The sequence below is a fragment of the Nerophis lumbriciformis genome, linkage group LG01, assembly GCF_033978685.3.
Source record: "Nerophis lumbriciformis linkage group LG01, RoL_Nlum_v2.1, whole genome shotgun sequence".
In the NCBI taxonomy this organism is placed as follows: Eukaryota; Metazoa; Chordata; class Actinopteri; order Syngnathiformes; family Syngnathidae; genus Nerophis; species Nerophis lumbriciformis.
In genome coordinates, this window is record NC_084548.2 from 8,712,033 (window position 1) to 8,734,899 (window position 22,867).

Here is a 22,867-nt window from a genome sequence, read left to right on the forward strand (position 1 = left end):
AACCACACTGTTCCTCCTGAATCCGAGGTTCGACTATCCGGCGTAGCCTCCTCTCCAGTACACCTGAATAGACCTTACCGGGAAGGCTGAGGAGTGTGATCCCACGATAGTTAGAACACACCGTCCGGTTCCCCTTCTTAAAGAGAGGAACCACCACCCCGGTCTGCCAATCCAGTGGTACCGCCCTCGATGTCCACGCAATGCTGCAGAGTCTTGTCAACCAAGACAGCCCCACAGCATCCAGAGCCTTAAGGAACTCCGGGCGGATCTCATCTATCCCCGGGGCCTTGCCACCGAGGAGCTTTTTAACTACCTCAGCAACCTCAGCCCCAGAAATAGGAGAGCCCACCACAGACTCCCCAGGCACTGCTTCCTCATAGGAAGACGTGTTGGTGGGATTGAGGAGGTCTTCGAAGTATTCCCTCCACTGATCCACAACATCCGCAGTCGAGGTCAGCAGAACACCATCCTCGCCATACACGGTGTTGATAGTGCACTGCTTCCCCTTCCTGAGGCGGCGGATGGTGGTCCAGAATTGCTTCGAAGCCGTCCGGAAGTCGTTTTCCATGGCCTCACCGAACTCCTCCCATGTCCGAGTTTTTGCCTCTGCGACCGCTGAAGCCGCACACCGCTTGGCCTGTCGGTACCTGTCCGCTGCCTCAGGAGTCCTATGAGCCAAAATAACCCGATAGGACTCCTTCTTCAGCTTGACGGCATCCCTCACCGCCGGTGTCCACCAACGGGTTCTAGGATTACCGCCACGACAAGCACCAACTACCTTGCGGCCACAGCTCCAATCAGCCGCCTCGACAATAGAGGCGTGGAACATGGTCCATTCGGACTCAATGTCCAGCACCTCCCTCGTGACATGTTCAAAGTTCTTCCGGAGGTGGGAATTGAAACTCTCTCTGACAGGAGACTCTGCCAGACGTTCCCAGCAAACCCTCACAATGCGTTTGGGCCTGCCAGGTCTGTCCGGCATCCTCCCCTACCATCGCAGCCAACTCACCACCAGGTGGTGATCGGTAGAAAGCTCCGCCCCTCTCTTCACCCGAGTGTCCAAAACATGAGGCCGCAAATCCGATGACACAACTACAAAGTCGATCATGGAACTGCAGCCTAGGGTGTCCTGGTGCCAAGTGCACATATGGACACCCTTATGTTTGAACATGGTGTTCGTTATGGACAATCTGTGACGGGCACAAAAGTCCAATAACAAAACACCGCTCGGGTTCAGATCCGGGCAGCCATTCTTCCCAATCACGCCTCTCCAGGTTTCACTGTCGCTGCCAACATGAGCATTGAAGTCCCCCAGTAGAACGAGGGAATCACCCGGGGGAGCACTCTCAAGTACTCCCTGGAGTGAATCCAAAAAGGGTGGGTACTCTGAGCTGCGGTTTGGCGCGTAAGCACAAACCACAGTCAGGACCCGTTCCCCCACCCGAAGGCGGAGGGAAGCTACCCTCTCGTCCACCGGGTTGAACTCCAACGTGCAGGCTCTGAGCCGGGGGGAAACAAGAATTGCCACCCCAGCCCGTCGCCTCTCTCCAGCCCCTCTCGAGAGAACTGGTTCCAGAGCCCTTGCTGTGCGTCGAAGTGAGTCCGACTATATCTAGCCGGAACTTCTCCACCTCACGCACTAGCTCAGGCTCCTTCCCCCCCAGTGAGGTGACGTTCCACGTCTCAAGAGCTAGCTTCTGTAGCCGAGGATCGGACCGCCAAGTGCCCTGCCCTCGGCTTCCGCCCAGCTCACATCGCACCCGACCTCTATGACCCCTGCTATGGGTGGTGAGCCCATTGGAGGGGGGACCCACGTTGCCTCTTTGGGCTGTGCCCGGCCGAGCCCCATGGGGACAGGCCCGGCCACCAGGCGCTCGCCATCGTGCCCCACCTCCGGGCCTGGCTCCAGAGGGGGGCCCCGGTGACCTGCGTCCAGGCAAGGGAAATCTGGGTTCCTTGTTCGTTTTCTTCATAGAGGTCTATGAATTGTCTATTTGTTTAATAATTTTCAGGCTACTTCACTGTTCATAAAGGGCTATGTAAGTTATTAAAACAAACAGACATTGCCATTTGAATCTAGGGCAGATTGTACCATTCACCCAATAATTATCTCAACTGCAAAAGGTGTTCATAAATAATAATCATTTGAAAAACAAGTTAAAAAGGCTCCTTATCTAGCTGCGGACATACTGTATGCCAGTGGTTCTCAACCTTTTTTCAGTGATGTACCCCCTGTGAACCTTTTTTTAATTCAAGTACCCCCTAAACAGAGCAAAGCATTTTTGGTTGAAAAAAAGAGATAAAGAAAAATACAGCACAATGTGATCAGTTTCTTATTTATTAAATTGTATAACAGTGCAAAATATTGCTCATTTGTTGTGGTCTTTCTTGAACTATTTGGAAAAAAAGATATAAAAATAACTAAAAACTTGTTGAAAAATAAACAAGTGATTCAATTATAAATAAAGATGTCTACACATAGAAGTAATCATCAACTTAAAGTGCCCTCTTTGGGGATTGTAATAGAGATCCATCTGGATTCATGAACTTCATTCTAAACATTTCTTCACAAAAAAAGAAATCTTTAACATCAATATTTATGGAACATGTCCACAAAAAATCTAGCTGTCAACACTGAATATTGCATTGTTGCATTTCTTTTCACAGTTCTTTTTGACAGACATTTTAAAGAAAAAAATCTCACGTACCCCTTGGCATACCTTCAAGTACCCCCAGAGGTATGCATACCCCCATTTGAGAACCACTGCTGTATACCCATCGTCTCCCGAAACGGAAGGATGCTGATATGAGCCTGTGTGGTGATATCCTTTACACACTGATGTCGCTTTTTGATGCAGTACAGCCTGAGGGATCGAAGGTCCGTAATATCATCGCTTACAAGCAGTGATTTCTCCAGATTCTCTGAACCTTTTGATGATATTACAGACCATAGATGGTGAATTCCCTAAATTCCTCGCAATAGCTCGTTGAGAAATGTTGTTCTTAAACTGTTGGACAATTTGCTCACGCATTTGTTGACAAAGTGGTGACCCTCGCCCCATTCTTGTTTGTGAATGACTGAGCATTTCATGGAATCTACTTTTATACCCAATCATGGTACCCACCTGTTCCCAATTTGCCTGTTCACCTGTGGGATGTTCCAAATGAACATTCCTCAACTTTCTTATTCTTTTTTGCCACTTGTGCCAGCTTTTTTGAAACATGTTGCAGGCATTAATTCCATCCATCCACCCATTTTTTACCGCTTATTCCCTTCGGGGTCGCGGGGGGCGCTGGAGCCTATCTCAGCTACAATCGGGCGGAAGGCGGTGTACACCCTGGACAAGTCGCCACCTCATCGCAGGGCATTAAATTCCAAAATGAGCTAATATTTGAAAAAAAAAAAAAAAAGTTTTCCAGTTCGAACGTTAAATATCTTGTCTTTGCAGACTATTCAATTGAGTATAGGTTGAAAAGGATTCGCCAATCATTGTATTCTGTTTTTATTTACCATTTACACAACGTGACAACTTCACTGGTTTTGGACACAGAAATAAACTATGTGATACAAGTAAAGTGTTATTAGTCTTGTCTCAGTCTTTTCCTTTTTTTGAGTGGCATTTTCGGGTTTAATGTCCTGTCTACAATATCCCCTTCCATTGAAACACACACACACACACACTGGTTATCATTTGGAATGGGGACCAAGTTTTTGATCATCACTTGTGGGGACCACCCTTTCTACAGGTTGTGGAGGCATAAATAAAAAAGGTATAATGGCCACTGCCCAGTTAGCTCATACACGTCTTTAAATCTCTGTATTGATGAAGTAATGTGCTGATCATTCTTACTGGGGACCCTGGGGAAAAAGAGTTTATATGGTTCATGGGGACCAAATTTAAATCATTTTGCATAATTCACACAAACTAAACAGACTACTGAGGACCATTAAAAAAAAAAAAAAGGTTAAAAGTCTCACACTCAAACTAACCAGTAAACATGTTTTTTGGGACAAAGCTTAAAAATCACTTAGGCATCTTCAGAATGTATCTGACTATCATTTAAAAAGGTTTCCCTTTAGGGGACCTGTTTTTTGTCCCCATACCATCAGAGGTCCCCTAAAGGTGACTGTGTAAACAGAGCAATGTCCCCATTAAGTAAGCATTGCCAGAACACACACACACACACACACACACACACACACACATGTCTTGCCTACTTTGTGTAGACCCACGTTTGGTTAGTCCAGGGGTCGGCAACCAAAAATGTTGAAAAAGCCATATTGGACCAAAAATACAAAAACAAATCTGTCTGGAGCCGCAACAAATTAAAAGCCATATTACATACAGATAGTGTTTCATGAGATATAAATTGAATTAAGAGGACTTAAAGGAAACTAAATGACCTCAAATATACCTACAGATGAGGCATAATGATGCAATATGTACATATAGCTAGCCTAAATAGCATGTTAGCATCGATTAGCTTGCAGTCATGCAGTGACCAAATATGTCTGATTAGCACTCCACACAAGTCAATAACATCAACAAAACTCATCTTTCATGCACAACGTTAAAAGTTTGGTGGACAAAATGAGACAGTAAAGAAGTGGCATAAAACACGTCCTAGAAAGTCGGAGAAAGTTATACAAGTAAACAAACTACGGTGAGTTCAAGGACCGCCAAAATTAGTAGGACAAAATGGCACTCGCCAAATACTCGAATCAGTGAAGCATGTTTAATATAAACAGTGTGCTTTATAACAATTAGGGAGGTCTGTGTCATGTTTGTCCTCCTACAGAAACCATATTAAAACAAAAAACTTTTTTTTTTCCCCTCATCTTTTTCCATTTTTCATACATTTTTGAAAAAGCGCCAGAGAGCCACTAGGGTGGCGCTAAAGAGCCGCATGGGGCTCTAGAGCCGCGGGTTGCCGACCCCTGGGTTAGTAGGTTGTGAGGGCCCCCCTTTCCACTATAGCTAGAATGATGAAAAAATATATATCTAGCACTAGATGGGAGTAGAGAGTTGCAACCTCACTTCAGAATGCAAAACACACAAAGTAAAACAAATATTTTACTTCTGTAGTTGTGAGGACCAGGCAAATGTCCTCACAAGTCAAAAGGTCCTCACAGAAAGGGTGGTTTGTCAAGTGTATGTCCACACAAGGATGTTGAGACAAGTACACACACACACACACACACACACACACACACACACACACACACACACACACACACACACACACACACACACACACACACACACACACAGCTTCCATGGGGACAAGCCACCTGAAGAGTCCTGAGGATTATTGCACCGGTTCAAATCCTGTTCAGAGCTTTTGTGCTCTTGCTCTGCCATGAAGAAACCCCCATTGCATGCAAACACCACACACACACACACACACACACACACACACACACACACACACACACACACACACACACACACACACACACACACACACACAAAAATTGGAAATTTTACCATGAGAAATTGATCTTTTTTTAGTAAAAGAAAAATGTTGCAGGTGTAAACACACACTTTTGATTGTGTTGATGCATTATTTCATACTCCCAGGAGTTGGATGCATTTTCTACTTTTTGCTACAATGTTGGTCAGTCTGTGCTAACGCAGGGGCCATCTCTTTGGGGCAGCCTTAGCAAGCGGCACATTCCTGTCAGATACTGTCACACTAGCGGAGCACAAAAGAGGTGCTTTCACATTGCAAAACTTTTCGCTTAGAGCCGCAGCGTCAGCCAAACTGTAATGCCACTCACTGAAGTGTGTCAATACACTTTTTCTTTTCTTTTCCTGCCTTTAGAGCAGTGGTTCTTAACCTCGTTGGAGGTACCGAACCCCACCAGTTTCAAATGCGCATTCACCGAACCCTTCTTTAGTGAAAAATAAAACTTGTTATTTTTATTCAAGACAAAGTTTTTTTTACTAGTGCACAAAATGAACCATGCATGAACATCACCTTGTTCAAAGAACAAAAGCTACACAGTCCATGAACTCACAACATATTACAGGCTCCACCGAACCCCTGAGGCAGATTCACCGAACCCCAAGGGTTCGATCGAACCCAGGTTAAGAACCACTGCTTTAGAGAAAGCCCTCACATTGTCTCAACGCACTTGGGGTTGACTACCTAACTTTTGTGCATAGTAGGCATACTAAGCAATAAATGATAATTAAAGCTGCAAGCAGCGATGGACGGGACCAACTTTGACGGCACATAAAATCCAAACCGGAGCAGTAATTAAAACTCTTTGGTCAACTTTTAATCAGAAGGGTTCAATCTCTCTCCTGTGCTAGTTTGAAGCCTACACGACAAACGCGCTCAGAGGAGATAATGTTTGAAAAAAGGTGACTGGTTTTTACAAAACTTTTGTTTTGAAGGGGGAATTGCAAACTTCCTGTAAATTTTTGCTGGGGGTTGTCAATTTATGAAATGTAGGTCTAAGTAAGACCTACATAGAGGTGTTTGTTTCATGCCTCTACAACATTCCTACTGGAAGTTAAAGGCAATTTTGTCTGTGTTTTCTTCCTAGGAGCAGTTTTGTCTGTGTTTTCTTCCTAGGGGGCGAGAGAGTGCAATTTTGAGTTTTGGGGTTGGGTTTTTTTTTTATTAGATCGCAATTTTTGCCAGTCCTGATGTGTGTGTCCAGTTTGGTGAGTTTTAAAGCATGTTAAGGGGGTCAAATTACAGCTCAAAGAGGCAAAAGTGACTGTTTTTACAAAACATTTGTTTTGAAGGTGGAGTTGCCAACTTCCTGTTGATTTTAGCTGAAGGATGTCATTGTATGAAATGTAGGTCTAAGTAAGACCTACATAGATGTTTTTGTTTGATGTCTCTACGACATTCCTACTGGAAGTTACAGGCAGTTTTGTCTGAGTATTCTTCCTAGTAGCAGTTGTGTCTGTGTTTTCTTCCTAGGGGGCGAGAGAGCGCAATTTTGAGTTTTGGGGTTGTTTTTTTTATTAGATCGGTCCTGATGTGTGTGTCCAGTTTGGTGACTCTTGAAGCATTTTAAGGGGGTCAAATTACAGCTCAAAGAGGCAAAAATGACTGTTTTTACGAAACTTTTGCTTTGAAGGGGTAATTGCAAACTTCCTGTTGATTTTTGCTGAAGGATGTCAATGAATGAAATGTAGGTCTAAGTGACACCTACATAGAGGTTTGTGTTTCATGTCTCTACGACATTCCTAACGGAAGTTACAAGCAGTTGTGTCTGTGTTTTTTTCCTAGGGGGCGCGAGAGCGCAATTTTGAGTTTTGGGGTTGGGTTTTTTTATTAGATCGCAATTTTTGCCAGTCCTGATGTGTGTGTCCAGTTTGGTGAGTTTTGAAGCATTTTAAGGGGGTCAAATTACAGCTCAAAGAGGCAAAAATGACTGTTTTTACGTAACTTTTGTTTTGAAGGGGTTATTGCCAACTTCCTGTTGCTTTTTGCTGAAGGATGTCAATGAGTGAAATGTAGGTCTAAGTGAGACCTACATAGAGGTTTTTGTTTCATGTCTCTACGACATTCCTAACGGAAGTTACAAGCAGTCAGTATTTTTTCCTAGGGGGCGCTAGAGCGCAATTTTCAGTTTTGGGGTTTGTTTTTTTTATTAGATGGCAATTTTCGCCAGTCCTGATGTGTGTGTGTCAAATATGGTGAATTTTGAAGCATGTTAAGGGGGTCAAATTACAGCTCAAAGAGGTGGCGGTATAGTAATAATAACAACTTTTTTTTTGAAGGGGGATTGCAAACTTCGTGTTGATTTTTGCTGGGAGTTGTCAGTGTATGAAATGTAGGTCTAAGTGAGACCTACATAGATGTTTTTGTTTGATGTCTCTACGACATTTATACTGGAAGTTACAGGCAGTTTTGTCTGAGTTTTCTTCCTAGGAGCAGTTGGGTCTGTGTTTTCTTCCTAGGGGGCGCTAGAGTGCAATTTTGAGTTTTGGGGTTGGGGTTTTTTATTTGATCGCAATTTTTGCCAGTCCTGATGTGTGTGTCCAGTTTGGTTTTAAAGCATTTTAAGGGGGTCAAATTACAGCTCAAAGAGGCAAAAGTGACTGCTTTTACAAAACATTTGTTTTTAAGGGGGAGTTGGCAACTTTCTGTTGATTTTAGCTGAAGGATGTCATTGTATGAAATCTGGGTCTTAGTGAGACCTACATCGAGGTTTTTGTTTCATGTCGCTACGACATTCCTAATGGAAGTTACAGGCAGTTATGTCTGTGGTTTTTTCCTAGGGGGCGCTAGAGCGCATTTTTTAGGTTTTGGGGCTAGGTTTTTTTCAATAGATCGCAGTTTTTGCTAGTCCTGATGTGTGTGTCAAATATGGTGAGTTTTGAGGCCTGTTAAGAGGGTCAAATTACAGCTCAAAGAGGCGGCGGTATAATAATAATAACAACTTTTTTTTTGAAGGGGGAATTGCAAACTTCCTGTTGATTTTTGCTGGGGGTTGTCAGTGTATGAAATGTAGGTCTAAGTGAGACCTACATAGATGTTTTTGTTTCATGTCTCTACGACATTTATACTGGAAGTTACAGGCAGTTTTGTCTGAGTTTTCTTCCTAGTAGCAGTTGTGTCTGTGTTTTCTTCCTCGGGGGCGCTAGACCGCAATTTTGAGTTTTGGGGTTGTTTTTTTTTATTAGATCGGTCCTGATGTGTGTGTCCAGTTTGGTGACTTTTGAAGCATTTTAAGGGGGTCAAATTACAGCTCAAAGAGGCAAAAATGACTGTTTTTACAAAACTTTTGCTTTGAAGGGGTAATTGCAAACTTCCTGTTGATTTTTGCTGAAGGATGTCAACAAAAGAAATGTAGGTATAAGTGAGACCTACATAGAGGTTTTTGTTTCATGTCTCTACGAGATTCCTAACGGAAGTTACAAGCAGATGTGTCTGTGTTTTTTTCCTAGGGGGCGCGAGAGCGCAATTTTGAGTTTTGGGGTTGGGTTTTTTTATTAGATCGCAATTTTTGCCAGTCCTGATGTGTGTGTCCAGTTTGGTGAGTTTTAAAGCATTTTAAGGGGGTCAAATTACAGCTCAAAGAGGCAAAAATGACTGTTTTTACAAAACTTTTGTTTTGAAGGGCTAATTGCCAACTTCCCGTTGATTTTTGCTGAAGGATGTCAATGAACGAAATGTAGGTCTAAGTGAGACCTACATAAATATCAGGTCCCACCCGCCTCTCACAGCATCTTCCCTATCTGAATCGCTCCCACTGCCCTCTAGTCCTTCACTCTCACTTTCCTCATCCACAAAGCTTTCATCCTCGCTCAAATTAATGGGGAAATCGTCGCTTTCTCGGTCCGAATCGCTCTCGCTGCTGGTGGCCATGATTGTAAACAATGTGCGGATGTGAGGAGCTCCACAACCTGTGACGTCACGCTACTCGTCTGCTACTTCCGGTACAGGCAAGGCTTTTTTTTATCAGCGACCAAAAGTTGCGAACTTTATCGTCGATGTTCTCTACTAAATCCTTTCAGCAAAAATATGGCAATATCGCGAAATGATCAAGTATGACACATAGAATGGACCTGCTATCCCCGTTTATCGCATTTCAGTAGGCCTTCAACAAAGTATTGAACAAAGTCTGTGAATAATTTCTTTATTCACTTATTTTTAATGTCAATCAATCACTCAAAGTTGACTAATATAGCCCTTAATCACAAATGTCTCAAAGGGCTGCACAAGCCACAACGACATCCTCGGCCAAGATCCCACATTTGCAAAATGTTTCACTTTTCCCATTGTCATTATGGTGTATTGTCTGTAGAATGTTGACATTTTGGAATGAGGCTGTAACATAAAATGTGGAAAAAGTGAAGCGCTGTGAATACTTTCCGAATGCCCTGAGGTAGACCATACTTGCCAACCCTCCCGGATTTTCCGGGAGACTCCCGAAATTCAGCGGCTCTCCCGAAAACCTCCCGGGACAAAGTTTCTCCCGAAAATCTCCCGAAATTCAGGCGGAGCTGGAGGCCACGCCCCCTCCAGCTCCATACGGACCTGAGTGACGTGTTGACAGCCTGTTCTCACGTCCGCTTTCCCACAATATAAACAGCTAATGATGGAGGGCGAGTTCTTGGTTTCTTATGTGGGTTTATTGTTAGGCAGTTTCATTAGCGTGGCAACAACACACAACAGCAGTCAAGTTTTCGTCTACTGTAAAGCAGTTGGTCTGCCGTAAACAGCAATGTTGTGACACTTTTAAACAGGACAATACTGCCATCTACTGTACATGCATATGTGACCCACCCATAATGTGTCACATTTTTGTGTTGATTTATTTATTTTATTTTGTGGTTTGAATTCGTTTTTGGAGCTGTCATTACACATTTATCAGTATTCACATTGGTCAGTAGGGGGCAGTAGGGCGTTTCTTCCCAGTTGAATGCTATCACCTGCAGACCGAAAGTGTCTTGTCATTCTGATGAGCGCGACCAGTCTGTGAACAATTGAAACGTCCTGTGTGCTTTTTCCTCCTGTATAACAGCTTAGTTTTGGTGAATCAACTCACTGAATAATATCCATGTGATCTTTATAAGTTTAAGTACACATTCTGATGGTGGAGCCTAACTCTAAAGTGTTTGTGAGTTGTAGTTTGTATTTGTGAATGAATCCAGTGCACAGCTGCAGTAATCAATACAAAATGGCGAACTTCTGATCCTAATTCAGACTCCCAAATTAGAGCTCCCGTTTCCTTATTGATTTTATAATGTATATTTGTATAATGTGTGTGTTCTGAAATAGTGACAGAGAATAGAACAAGGATGGAGAATTCAACCCTTAACTCAACAATGAGTAGATGAGTGTTATGTGTGTGTGTATGTGTAAATAAATGAACACTGAAATTCAAGTATTTCTTTTATTTATATATATATATATATATATATATATATATATATATGTAATTAAAAAAAAATATATATATAGCTAGAATTCACTGAAAGTCAAGTATTTCTTATATATATATCTTAACCACGCCCCCCGCGCCACCCCGACCACGCCCCCCACCCCCACCCCCATCCCCCACCTCCCGAAATCGGAGGTCTCAAGGTTGGCAAGTATGAGGTAGACTGACGGAAAGACGGCTGCCAATTTGCGCCAAGGGCCTCTCTGACCACAATCAAACATTTATTCACACTCATGCACGAGAGGAGAGGTGGCTGAAGTCTTGCAGGAAACATTCCAGAGCTGGAACGCGCAAATAAATGAAGCACACTGCAGATGCTTTTATCAAAGACATTGAACATCTTGTAATGGTCCACGCACTGATATGAATCATCAGCATAAAAATATGCACAGGATAATCAAAATACAGACACCCGCATTCATCCATCATAGTCTTAATTTCAATAAACATAAAATGCTACATTCAGCACAGAGAGAAAGACCGGAGGCAGCCTGTGGATGATTTTTGAGAGAAGGCTGAAAATTCATAGAAAAAGAATGGATGGGCACAGGTGTGGTTCTCTGGCCAAATAGAGTGTGCAGTGACAGGTCTAATGGGAAAAATGACAAGCCGTCTGCGGGGAAGAGATGGAATGTAAAAGGTGTGGTATGGTGGAAATAGTGTATGAGGACAAACGAGACAAGGCACACACAATGAAGGAGAAGATGAGGTTAGTGCAGAATAGATTATGGTAGGTATAAAAAGAGAGGGAGATGATGTTATAAAGATGTTATCAACAATATCATCACCATAAATTCTCGTGAATCTGCCAGCCTTTATATAAAAAAGGAGCAGTGCCATTTAAGTGCAGTGGCAAATATTCAACACACGATGTACTAAAGTGCGTTTTCATTTGCTGTTTGGATGTGCAGTCTTGACAGGGGAACGTGAACAGTCACGCCGCATTAAAAGGTGTTTTAATGAAAAATATTACATTTCACAAGGCCGTAAATGGCATTTGTGGGTTGTGCTCAAAATGCTTTAAAAGACAAGGTGGAAAATTGTACAGACATGTGCTTGTCAGTCCCCTAAAGCATTGAAATATGTGTCCTCCGTCTCTGACGCATTCAAATCTAAAAGGATGCAGTAAACTCATGATCCATCTCATTTTTACCATGAAAAACGAAACATTGTGAACAACAACTCGTGTTTTGAAGTCAAGTTACTAGTAAAAGACACCTTGTTGTCAGCAGGTTAAACGAGGGCTGGAGTGCAATGACCTATGTGAGACATTTCAAGTCAATCCGATTTATGATCTCAGGGCATTCAAATCGATCGCAACTGGACTGTTTGGTTTGTCTTAGAAGACATTTCGCCTCGTATCTGAGTAGGTTTTATCAGTTCATGCTCATAGACTTAGATTGGTCAGATCTAGTCTTAGACTGAGATTGGTCATATGTAGTCTTAGACTTTTATTGGTCAGATCTAGTTTTAGACCTAGATTGGTCAGATGTAGTCTTGGACTTAGATTGGCCAGATGTAGTTTTAGGCTTAGATTGGTCAGATCTAGTTTTAGACTTAGATTGGTCAGATCTAGTCTTAGACTTAGATTGGTCAGATGTAGTCTTAGACTTAGATTGGTCAGATGTAGTTTTAGGCTTAGATTGGTCAGATCTAGTTTTAGGCCTAGATTGGTCAGATCTAGTCTTAGACTTAGATTGGTAAGATGTAGTTTTAGGCTTAGATTGGTCAGATCTAGTTTTAGGCTTAGATTGGTCAGATCTAGTTTTAGGCTTAGATTGGTCAAATCTAGTTTTAGGCTTAGATTGGTCAGATCTAGTCTTAGACTTAGATTGGTAAGATGTAGTTTTAGGCTTAGATTGGTCAGATCTAGTTTTAGGCTTAGATTGGTCAGATCTAGTTTTAGGCTTAGATTGGTCAGATCTAGTTTTAGGCTTAGATTGGTCAGATCTAGTTTTTGACTTAGATTGGTCAGATCTAGTCTTAGACTGAGATTGGTCAGATGTAGTCTTAGACTTTTATTGGTCAGATCTAGTCTTAGACTTAGATCGGTCAGATCTAGTCTAAGACTTAGATTGGTCAAAATCTAGTCTTAGACTTAGATTGGTCAGATCTAGTTTTAGACTTAGATTGGTCAGATGTAGTCTTGGACTTAAATTGGCCAGATGTAGTTTTAGGCTTAGATTGGTCAGATCTAGTTTTAGGTTTAGATTGGTCAAATCTAGTTTTAGGCTTAGATTGGTCAGATCTAGTCTTAGACTTAGATTGGTAAGATGTAGTTTTAGGCTTAGATTGGTCAGATCTAGTTTTAGGCTTAGATTGGTCAGATCTAGTTTTAGGCTTAGATTGGTCAGATCTAGTTTTAGGCTTAGATTGGTCAGATCTAGTTTTAGGCTTAGATTGGTCAGATCTAGTTTTTGACTTAGATTGGTCAGATCTAGTCTTAGACTTAGATCGGTCAGATCTAGTCTTAGACATAGATTGGTCAGATCTAGTTTTAGGCTTAGATTGGTCAGATCTAGTTTTAGACTTAGATTGGTCAGATCTAGTCTAGCGCTGGCGCCAAAAAGCAAAATATGCATACTTCAAAAACCAGGAGGGTGTGCCTGAGCAAGAATGTTTTCTCTCTGTTGTAGTGAGAAAAACAACTGTTGAAATGCAAACAAACAATCTAACTGTCACTAGAGTCAGGTGAGGCGGGCACATTATGACTGAAAAGGAGGGAGGCAGACATAGTTGACAAATACGAGAGGAAGAGCTGGAGGAAGTGCGTGTAAGCAGGTAGAGGAAGGCAGGTGAGATAATCCAACATGTCAAGTGTTTGTTTGGACAAGAACAGCAGTGGTTGAGCAGAAGATTATGAGATTACAGGCGGTGTCGATGGTCATGTGAGCCGGCATGGTCAACGTTGACCTCGCTTAGCATCTCGCAGTAAGGAAGCTTAGCGTGCGCACACACGCACATTCTCGCCCACTCATCTTTCCATCTCCTCGAACAACACCTTCTCTGATTTTCGCCTCTTTCTTCATTTCTTCTGCCGTCCTTCCTTTTCGGTCTCCCGGCCCCTCTCTCATATGGAGGTTAGGGTCCTTTTGCTGCATCTTATACGTGTGCAGCTCTTCCACGCCCTCACAAATCCAGGGTAAGACTTTTGCAAAGAGCAAACCTGAGGATTGATGGGGCAGGCGTGAGGAGAAACAATGTCCAGGCTGTGAGGAGAGCACCGACGTGGCCTCGGTGAGTTTCACAACATCTTGACATCGGCTAATCAGGATTTGTTTGAACTGAGTGGTTTATGGTTCAAGTTTTACTATGTATTTTATATCGAATATGTAAACCTCTAAATTTGAATGCAACCAAGGTAGTGCAATTTCAGTAGTTTGAACCACCATCATGAATGACCTCAATTGGCAGCTGAGCAATCGTCATCCATGTTACAACTTTTTGGGGGCTTTTGTGTCTTTGTGGGCAGCATTTCTTAAAGGGGAACATTATCACAATTTCAGAATTGTTAAAACCATTAAAAAATCAGTTCCCAGTGGCTTATTATATTTTTCGAAGTTTTTTTCAAAATTTGACCCATCACGCAATATCCCTAAAAAAAGCTTCAAAGTGCCTGATTTTAACCATCGTTATAAACACCCGTCCATTTTCCTGTGACGTCACACAGTGAAGCCAACACAAACAAACATGGCGGAAAGAACAGCAAGCTATAGCGACATTAGCTCGGATTCAGACTCGGATTTCAGCGGTTTAAGCGATTCAACAGATTACGCATGTATTGAAACGGATGGTTGTAGTGTGGAGGCAGGTAGCGAAAACGAAATTGAAGAAGAAACTGAAGCTATTGAGCCATATCGGTTTGAACCCGTATGCAAGCGAAACCGACGAAAACGACACGACAGCCAGCGACACGGGAGAAAGCGAGGTCGAATTCGGCGATCGCCTTCTAACCAACGATTGGTATGTGTTTGTTTGGCATTAAAGGAAACTAACAACTATGAACTAGGTTTACAGCATATGAAATACATTTGGCAACAACATGCACTTTGAGAGTGCAGACAGCCCAATTTTCATCAATTAATATATTCTGCAGACATACCCTCATGTCAGCAGGCCAGGGAAGCTAGGGTCGATATTCTTCTCTTGATCATCTTGGGTCGGTGTGAGCCAAGACATCCAGGGGGGTTTAGCTCGCTCGTCTGCGGGAACAAACTGCCGCCATAGCTTGCCGTGCTACCGAGGACCTTTGTCCCTGAATTGCTCACACACTCCGGCAGATTCAATGGGGGTCTGGCGGCAGATTTCTTTGACTTTATCGTTGGAAATGCATCTGCTTTGAGTGTCGCAGGATATCCACACATTCTTGCCATCTCTGTCGTAGCATAGCTTTCGTCGGTAAAGTGTGCGGAACAAACGTCCAATTTCTTGCCACTTTCACATCTTTGGGCCACTGGTGCAACTTGAATCGGTCCCTGTTCGTGTTGTTACACCCTCCGACAACACACCGACGAGGCATGATGTCTCCAAGGTACGGAAAACAGTCGAAAAAACGGAAAATAACAGAGCTGATTTGACTCTGTGTTTGAGAAAATGGCGGATTGCTTCCCGATGTGACGTCACGTTGTGACGTAATCGCTCCGAGAGCGAATAATAGAAAGGCGTTTAATTCGCCAAAATTCACCCATTTAGAGTTTGGAAATCGGTTAAAAAAATATATGGTCTTTTTTTCTGCAACATCAAGGTATATATTGACGCTTACATAGGTCTGGTGATAATGTTCCCCTTTAAATGCCAACACAAAAACAATAGACATTAAAAAACATACCCAAATCGGAATTTATATAAACACAACTACCGTATTTTTGGGACTAGAAGTCGCAGTTTTTTTTCATAGTTTGGCCGGGGGTGCGACTTATACTCAGGAGCGACTTATGTGTGAAATTATTAACACGTTAGCGTAAAATATCAAATAATATTATTTAGCTCATTCACGTAAGAGACTAGACGTATAAGATTTCATGGGATTTAGCGATTAGGAGTGACAGATTGTTTGGTAAACGTATAGCATGTTCTATATGTTATAGTTATTTGAATGACTCTTACCATAATATGTTACGTTAACATACCAGGCACGTTCTCAGTTGGTTATTTATGCCTCATATAACGTACACTTATTCAACCTGTTGTTCACTATTCTTTATTTATTTTAAATTGCCTTTCAAATGTCTATTCTTGGTGTTGGCTTTTATCAAATACATTTCCTGAATTAGAGATGTCCGATAATATCGGCCTGCTGATATTATCGGCCGATAAATGCTTTAAAATGTAATATCGGAAATTATCGGTATCTGTTCTTTTATTATCGGTATCGTTTTTTGTTTTTTTTTATTAAATCAACATAACAAACACAAGATACACTTACAATTAGTGCACCAAGAAAATGTTTTTAATTTATTTATCTTATTATGTTGTCTGTCTATCTGTGTTGGCCCTGTGATGAGGTAGCGACTTGTCCAGGGTGTACACCGCCTTCCGCCCGAATGCAGCTGAGATAGGCTCCAGTGCCCCCCGCGACCTTGAAGGGAATAAGCGGTAGAAAATGGATGGATATATATATATATATATATATATATATATATATATACATATATATATATCAGTGACGTGCAGTCACTAGAGGCAGGTGGCGGGGCCTCACCTGCCATCATGGAAAGAAAAAAAATTTAAAAAGAAAAAAACATATATTAAATTGTTAAATGTATCCAGTGATTATACTATAGAGTTATTTTCCATTTGACTTCACCAGTTTTAGATTATTTGTATTCAAAATCGCTGAATTTTCACATTTGCCGTTCAAATACTGAGAAGAGACGGTGCGGTGAACAGCAGCCAGTCGAGGCACGTCACTCAGTGCCTCAACATGGATTGCGGACTCGGCTAACTGCTGGCCTGCTGTGCAGTGAGACTGTATTGCTATATGAATTATATTATACATTTCCATAGTTTAGTTAGCTGAGGTATATAATGTACAGTGTATTTTGTCAACAACTGTATGTGTGTAACGTATTTCTTGTGCTGAGCGATCATAAAACGGCTGCAAAAGACTCACTGGCTGAGGCTCGCCTCCTGCACCCCCGCCGTAGAATGCACGGCAACCCCTGACGGGAGTGTTATATCAACTAAAGCCCACACTTAAACTTTCCACGTGCAAGATTGAATCTATTTAAAAAAGTTATTTCATAGGAAGCCAAAAAGTGCAAAAACTAATGTTCGTGTTGGAGGAGTTGTGAATGACTGCAGGGCCACAACATTAGGTACACCTGCAGACTGCAGGTGTACCTAATTCACAACTCCTCCAACACGAACATTATTGTTTTTGCACTTTTTGGCTTCTTATTAAATAACTTTTGTAACCTATTTTTATGGGCTTTCCTCTTTGTGATGTTAAGTTCCTGTTATGCGCTGTTATACAGTATATGCCTTGAGCTCTTATTTTGAAGGCGCTAAGAGCGGAATTTTGACACGTTGGAGTGGAGCGGAAGTTTTTGAAAGAAGGTAAATAAAGTGGTCCTCGTTTAAACTGGAGCCTCCGTGTTTGTTATTTTGTAGTTTCATACAGTATAGGCGACATTTATAAACCCTCGGTTACACTTTTTTAAATAGATTCAATCTTGCACGTGGAAAGTTGAAGTGAGGGCTTTAGTTGATATAACACTCCCGTCAGGGGGTTCATTAATCCAGCACAACAGCGGCGCATTTCTAAGTAAAGGTAAGACCATAATAACGTTTTTTAATTAAATGTGCTTTTTTGTGTGCTACAGTTTGTATGTGTAAAGTTAAAGTTAAGTTAAAGTACCAATGATTGTCACACACACACTAGGTGTGGTGAAATTTGTCCTCTGCATTTGACCCATCCCCTTGATCACCCCCTGGGAGGTGAGGGGAGCAGTGGGCAGCAGCGGCGCCGCGCCCGGGAATCATTTTTGGTGATTTAACCCCCAATTCCAACCCTTGATGCTGAGTGCCAAGCAGGGAAGAATGCTGGTATGAGCTTTTAAACATAACCCGTTAACTGCTGCCAATCAAATGGTGAAGAAGATACTCTTTAGGGTTCATATGTTTGTAAATCTGACTGTGATGAAGTCAGTGCCTCACCAGTCATGAACCTCACCGCACGTCACTGGTATATATATATATATATATATATATATATACATATATATATATATATATATATATATATATATATATATATATATATATATATTCCTCGCGCACTAATTGACTGAAAGAGTGCACACTTGATGTCATGTTATCGATGGAAAAATGCATTTTTAGACAATATGATTTGCCTGAGCGGCTAGGAGACACCGTGAGTAACAAGCGGTAAAAATGGATTAGAAAGGACAGATTTTAAAAAATGCTGGCAGGCCGGATCCAGCCCGTGGGCCGTAGTTTGGGGACCCCTGGTATACACAATGTTCATTGTAGGGCTGGGCGATATTGCCTTTTTTTAATATCGCGATATTTTAAGGCCATATCGCGATACACGATATATATCTGGATATTTTGCCTTAGCCTTGACTGAACACTTGATGCATATAATCACAGCAGTATGATGATTCTATGTGTCTACATTAAAACATTCTTCTTCATACTGCATTAATATATGCTACTTTTAAACTTTCATGTCGAGAAGGAAATCACAACTAAAAAAATCACTATTTTTTTCATACGGTGTTGATCTGGAAATGTTTGCCTCGGCATTTTGATGGTGTGGACGTGTGGCACCGAATGATATTGACGTGCGGAGTAAGCCCTCTTCACTGTCTAGCGGGTGACTTTTCAAATGATGCTACATAATAGCAGTGCAGCCGAGTGTCCTGGGTTCGCCTATACAGTGAACTTATCTAATAAAATAATAAACGGGAGACATTAGAGCAGGTTCGGTAGCCACCGCTTCTTTAATGTCAACATCACACACCTCCTTCCACAACCACACACACCCTACGTCACAGCCCTACGGCAACAACTCTGGAGGGACAAAACTCCTCCTCCTTACTAACACACTCCGGTAACTTGGGACACCCTGAACTGTTTGTTACAGCAGTAATGCTACTTTTTATAGCAACGCTTTTGCCCCACACTTGACAAATTATGGTTGTCTGTTCGACATATTCCCACTTGAAGCCAAACCACCGCCAGACGATGGACCCCCTGCTGTTTTTCTTGGGAATTAATTCTTCCTTCATTTGTTACCAGATTCGCACCTTCTTTCGCTCGTATTACCGCTCGCATCACAGCTAACGTTAGCCATGCTGCTACCTCTCTGCTTGGGGAGGGCGTATACGTATGTGACGTATGTCGTGACAGTATGTGATGTGTGTAAGAAGGTGCGCTTGCTGTCTGTGACAAGGAGAGACAGGAAAGAGCGAGTAGAGCATGTAGTTTAATGCCCGCAGCTAAAAGCAACTGCGTGAGAACGTATACTCGATATCACAATATAGTCATTTTCTATATCGCACAGAGACAACCCCGCGATATATCGCGTGTATCGATATATCGCCCAGCCCTAGTTCATTGTTGAAAATGACTGGCTTGTGGTCTTAGTAATGTAGGTGTCCATTTCTGTCATTATCATGTTGGTGTGACATTTACAATAAATCTAGCTGAGCAAAGGTGTGTGTGTGTGTGTGTGTGTGTGTGTGTGTGTGTGTGTGTGTGTGTGTGTGTAGAAAGGTTGGGGTGATGTTAATGTGTGCCCAAGTGTATGATATGGCTCTTTGTGGTAACAGTAAAAAGTGTACCTCTTGGTCTCTGAGTGGTTGGCCACCCTTGCGCCAGCCATAGTTAAAGTTAAAGTACCCATGATTGTCACACACTCACTAGGTGTGGCGAAATTATTCTCTGCATTTGACCCATCCCCCTTGATCACTCCCTCGGAGGTGAGGGGAGCAGTGAGCAGCAGTGGTGGCTGCGCCCGGGAATAATTTTGGGTGATATGCTTTTTTACCTTGCTGGTAGACGTGTGTAGGAATGTAACGTTTAACGGAATTAACTGCGGTAAAACTCACAACGGTTAGTGTTACCATTTTGAATAAATTATTGTAAAACTGCGATTGATGAACGCATTTCGATAAACTCAAAAATCAATAACACTTGAAAAGTAAGCTTGCACGCTAATGGCTGACCACCTAGCTTAAATGCCAGCATGAATACAAGAGCCATTAAGGCAGAGCTGCCAAGCCTCACGCTTTGAGCGTGAGTCACGCAATTTAACCCATTCTCACGCCACACTTGACATTTCTCATGCTCATATTTCCCTATCCACTACTCTATATTTGTTTTAATATTAATAAACTTTTTCCCTCGTGACATATTGTAGTTCAAGTAACCGACTGACGGATACAACCAATCCATAGATCCTTGTGCCTAAATCTAGGCAACCACAGAAGGCACGACACAATTTAAACCCAATCAGAAGCAACGTAAGGCGGGTCATGGTGTCTTTCACACACACACACACACACCTCAGCGCATTGTTGTCCACTTAAGGCCTACTGAAACCCACTACTACCGACCACGCAGTCTGATAGTTTATATATCAATGATGAAATCTTAACATTGCAACACATGCCAATACGGGGTTAGCTTACTAAAGTGCAATTTTAAATTTCGCGCGAAATATCCTGCTGAAAACGTCTCGGTATGATGACGCCTGCACGTGACGTCACGGATTGTGGAGGACATTTTGGGACGGCATGGTGGCCAGCTATTAAGTCGTCTGTTTTCATCGCAAAATTCCACAGTATTCTGGACATCTGTGTTGGTGAATCTTTTGCAATTTGTTCAATGAACAATGGAGACAGCAAAGAAGAAAGCTGTAAATGGGAAGCGGTGTATTGCGGCAGATGTTGTGCCGGATAACGCACCCCCGCCGTAGAATGCACCCCCTGACTGTTGTGCCGGATAACACAGCCGGTGTTTCATTGTTTACATTCCCGGAAGATGACAGTCAAGCTTTACCATTGGCCTGTGGAGAACTGGGACAACAGAGACTCTTACCAGGAGGACTTTGAGTTGGATGCGCAGACACGGTACCGTGAGTATGCATGCAGCTGCGGCTTCCAAACATTTGATCGCTTACCCGTATGTGCGTGCCGCTATGTGCATGTCACATACGTAACTTTGGGGACTTTGGGGAAATATATGTGCTGTATGAACTCTGGGGAGGTGAACGGTACTTTGGTCTTTGGGATTGAGTGTGTTGTGCAGGTGTTTGAGTTGTATTGGCGGGCTATATGGACCGGAGGGGGGAGGTGTTTGTTATGCGGGATTAATTTGTGGCATATTAAATATAAACCTGGTTGTGTTGTGGCTAATAGAGTATATATATGTATTGTGTTTGTTTACTGTTTTAGTCATTCCCAGCTGAATATCAGGTTCGATCCGCCTCTCACAGCATCTTCCCTATCTGAATCGCTCCCACTGCCCTCTAGTCCTTCACTCTCACTTTCCTCATCCACGAATCTTTCATCCTCGCTGAAATTAATGGGGAAATCGTCGCTTTCTCGGTCCGAATCGCTCTCGCTGCTGGTGGCCATGATTGTAAACAATGCGCGGATGTGAGGAGCTCCACAACCTGTGACGTCACGCGCATATCGTCTGCTACTTCCGGTACAGGCAAGGCTTTTTTATCAGCGACCAAAAGTTGCGAACTTTATCGTCGATATTCTCTACTAAATCTTTTCAGCAAAAATATGGCAATATCGCAAAATGATCAAGTATGGCACATAGAATGGACCTGCTATCCCCGTTTAAATAAGAAAATCGCATTTCAGTAGGCCTTTAGCGACTTTCTAGCTAAATCAAATATTTTATTCTCCTCTAAGTGACGGTGTTTCTCAAAAGCTACTAGCTTTTTTTGGACTTTATATGCCTATTCACAGGCGGTCCTCTGTCTACTGAATGTCTGCTCTTTAGGCACCTTGCACTGAAAACACATTTTCTTGTACTTTTAAGTTGCATTCCAGTCAGAGCAGAGAAGTAATACACACCCACTCTGTGCAAAGTTGCAGCTGTTTCTGCCTTGATTTACAGTGGGAGATTAATGTAAGTGCTTCATCACGGTCATGCTTCAAATAAAAACTAACCTATGGTTCATGTTGATGAGCCAGTCAATAGATTTGGTTTGTTCGTGAATATCATAACCCTTCAGTCTTTTAAACAAATGTGATACTCTTAATGTAAAACTGAACAATGAATCAACAGAAGAAAATGTTACAAATATAATTAGATATTGCATTTTTTATTTCACTTTTTATGCCTCCCACTACGTTATTCCTCTTCTACGGCGTCCATTATAATCAATTATGCAAATGAGCTAATGTGGTCATCTATCAAATTCTAGCAACTTTTATGACAGCCAATAGCTACTTTTCTTACGGAGGACTTGGCAACACTGGAGGATGGAGAGATTAGAAAGGATTGAGGACAGATATGTAGAAGATATACAAATTGAGAATACAAATGCAGAGGATGAGACAGAAGAGCCAGCCGAGAAAACAGTGGAGATGATTTTCATTTGTATTTTCTGGTTAATTGAGACGAACATTAGGAAACCATCGTCCAGGGATAGCTGTTGGTGGTGAGGACATCAGTCTTAGGTATAAATCGACGTTAAAACAGGCCAAATCAATAAAAAATAAAAAATAAAGGCCACATTCTTTTCAAACGCATCATCCCACTAAAGTCTCACTCTTGTCATGTTTTGAAACTTGGCAGCCCTGTTAGTCTTTCCACATTCAGAAAATCCATACCACAAACTTGTATAAACCCATTGCTGTCCGAGCAACTAAGCTATACACATACTTGCCAACCCTCCCGAATTTTCCGGGAGACTCCCGAAATTCAGCGCCTCTCCCGAAAACCTCCCGGGACAAATAT

General features: G+C 42.3%; 1 protein-coding gene and 1 long non-coding RNA gene across 3 annotated transcripts in view; both read left to right on the plus strand.

The window, feature by feature from the left end:
• Positions 1–22,867, plus strand: part of LOC133615792 (uncharacterized) — a 517,593-nt gene that overhangs the window by 16,062 nt on the left and 478,664 nt on the right. The gene's annotated exons all lie outside the window — the stretch shown is intronic.
• The window catches only part of LOC133615729 (hyaluronidase-2), a 98,840-nt gene continuing 89,831 nt past the window's right edge, over positions 13,859–22,867 (plus strand). For both annotated transcript variants that reach the window (XM_061974528.1, XM_061974531.1), the window contains exon 1: positions 13,859–14,155. The gene's annotated coding sequence lies outside the window, so the exon portion shown is untranslated. The remainder of the gene's footprint in view (positions 14,156–22,867) is intronic.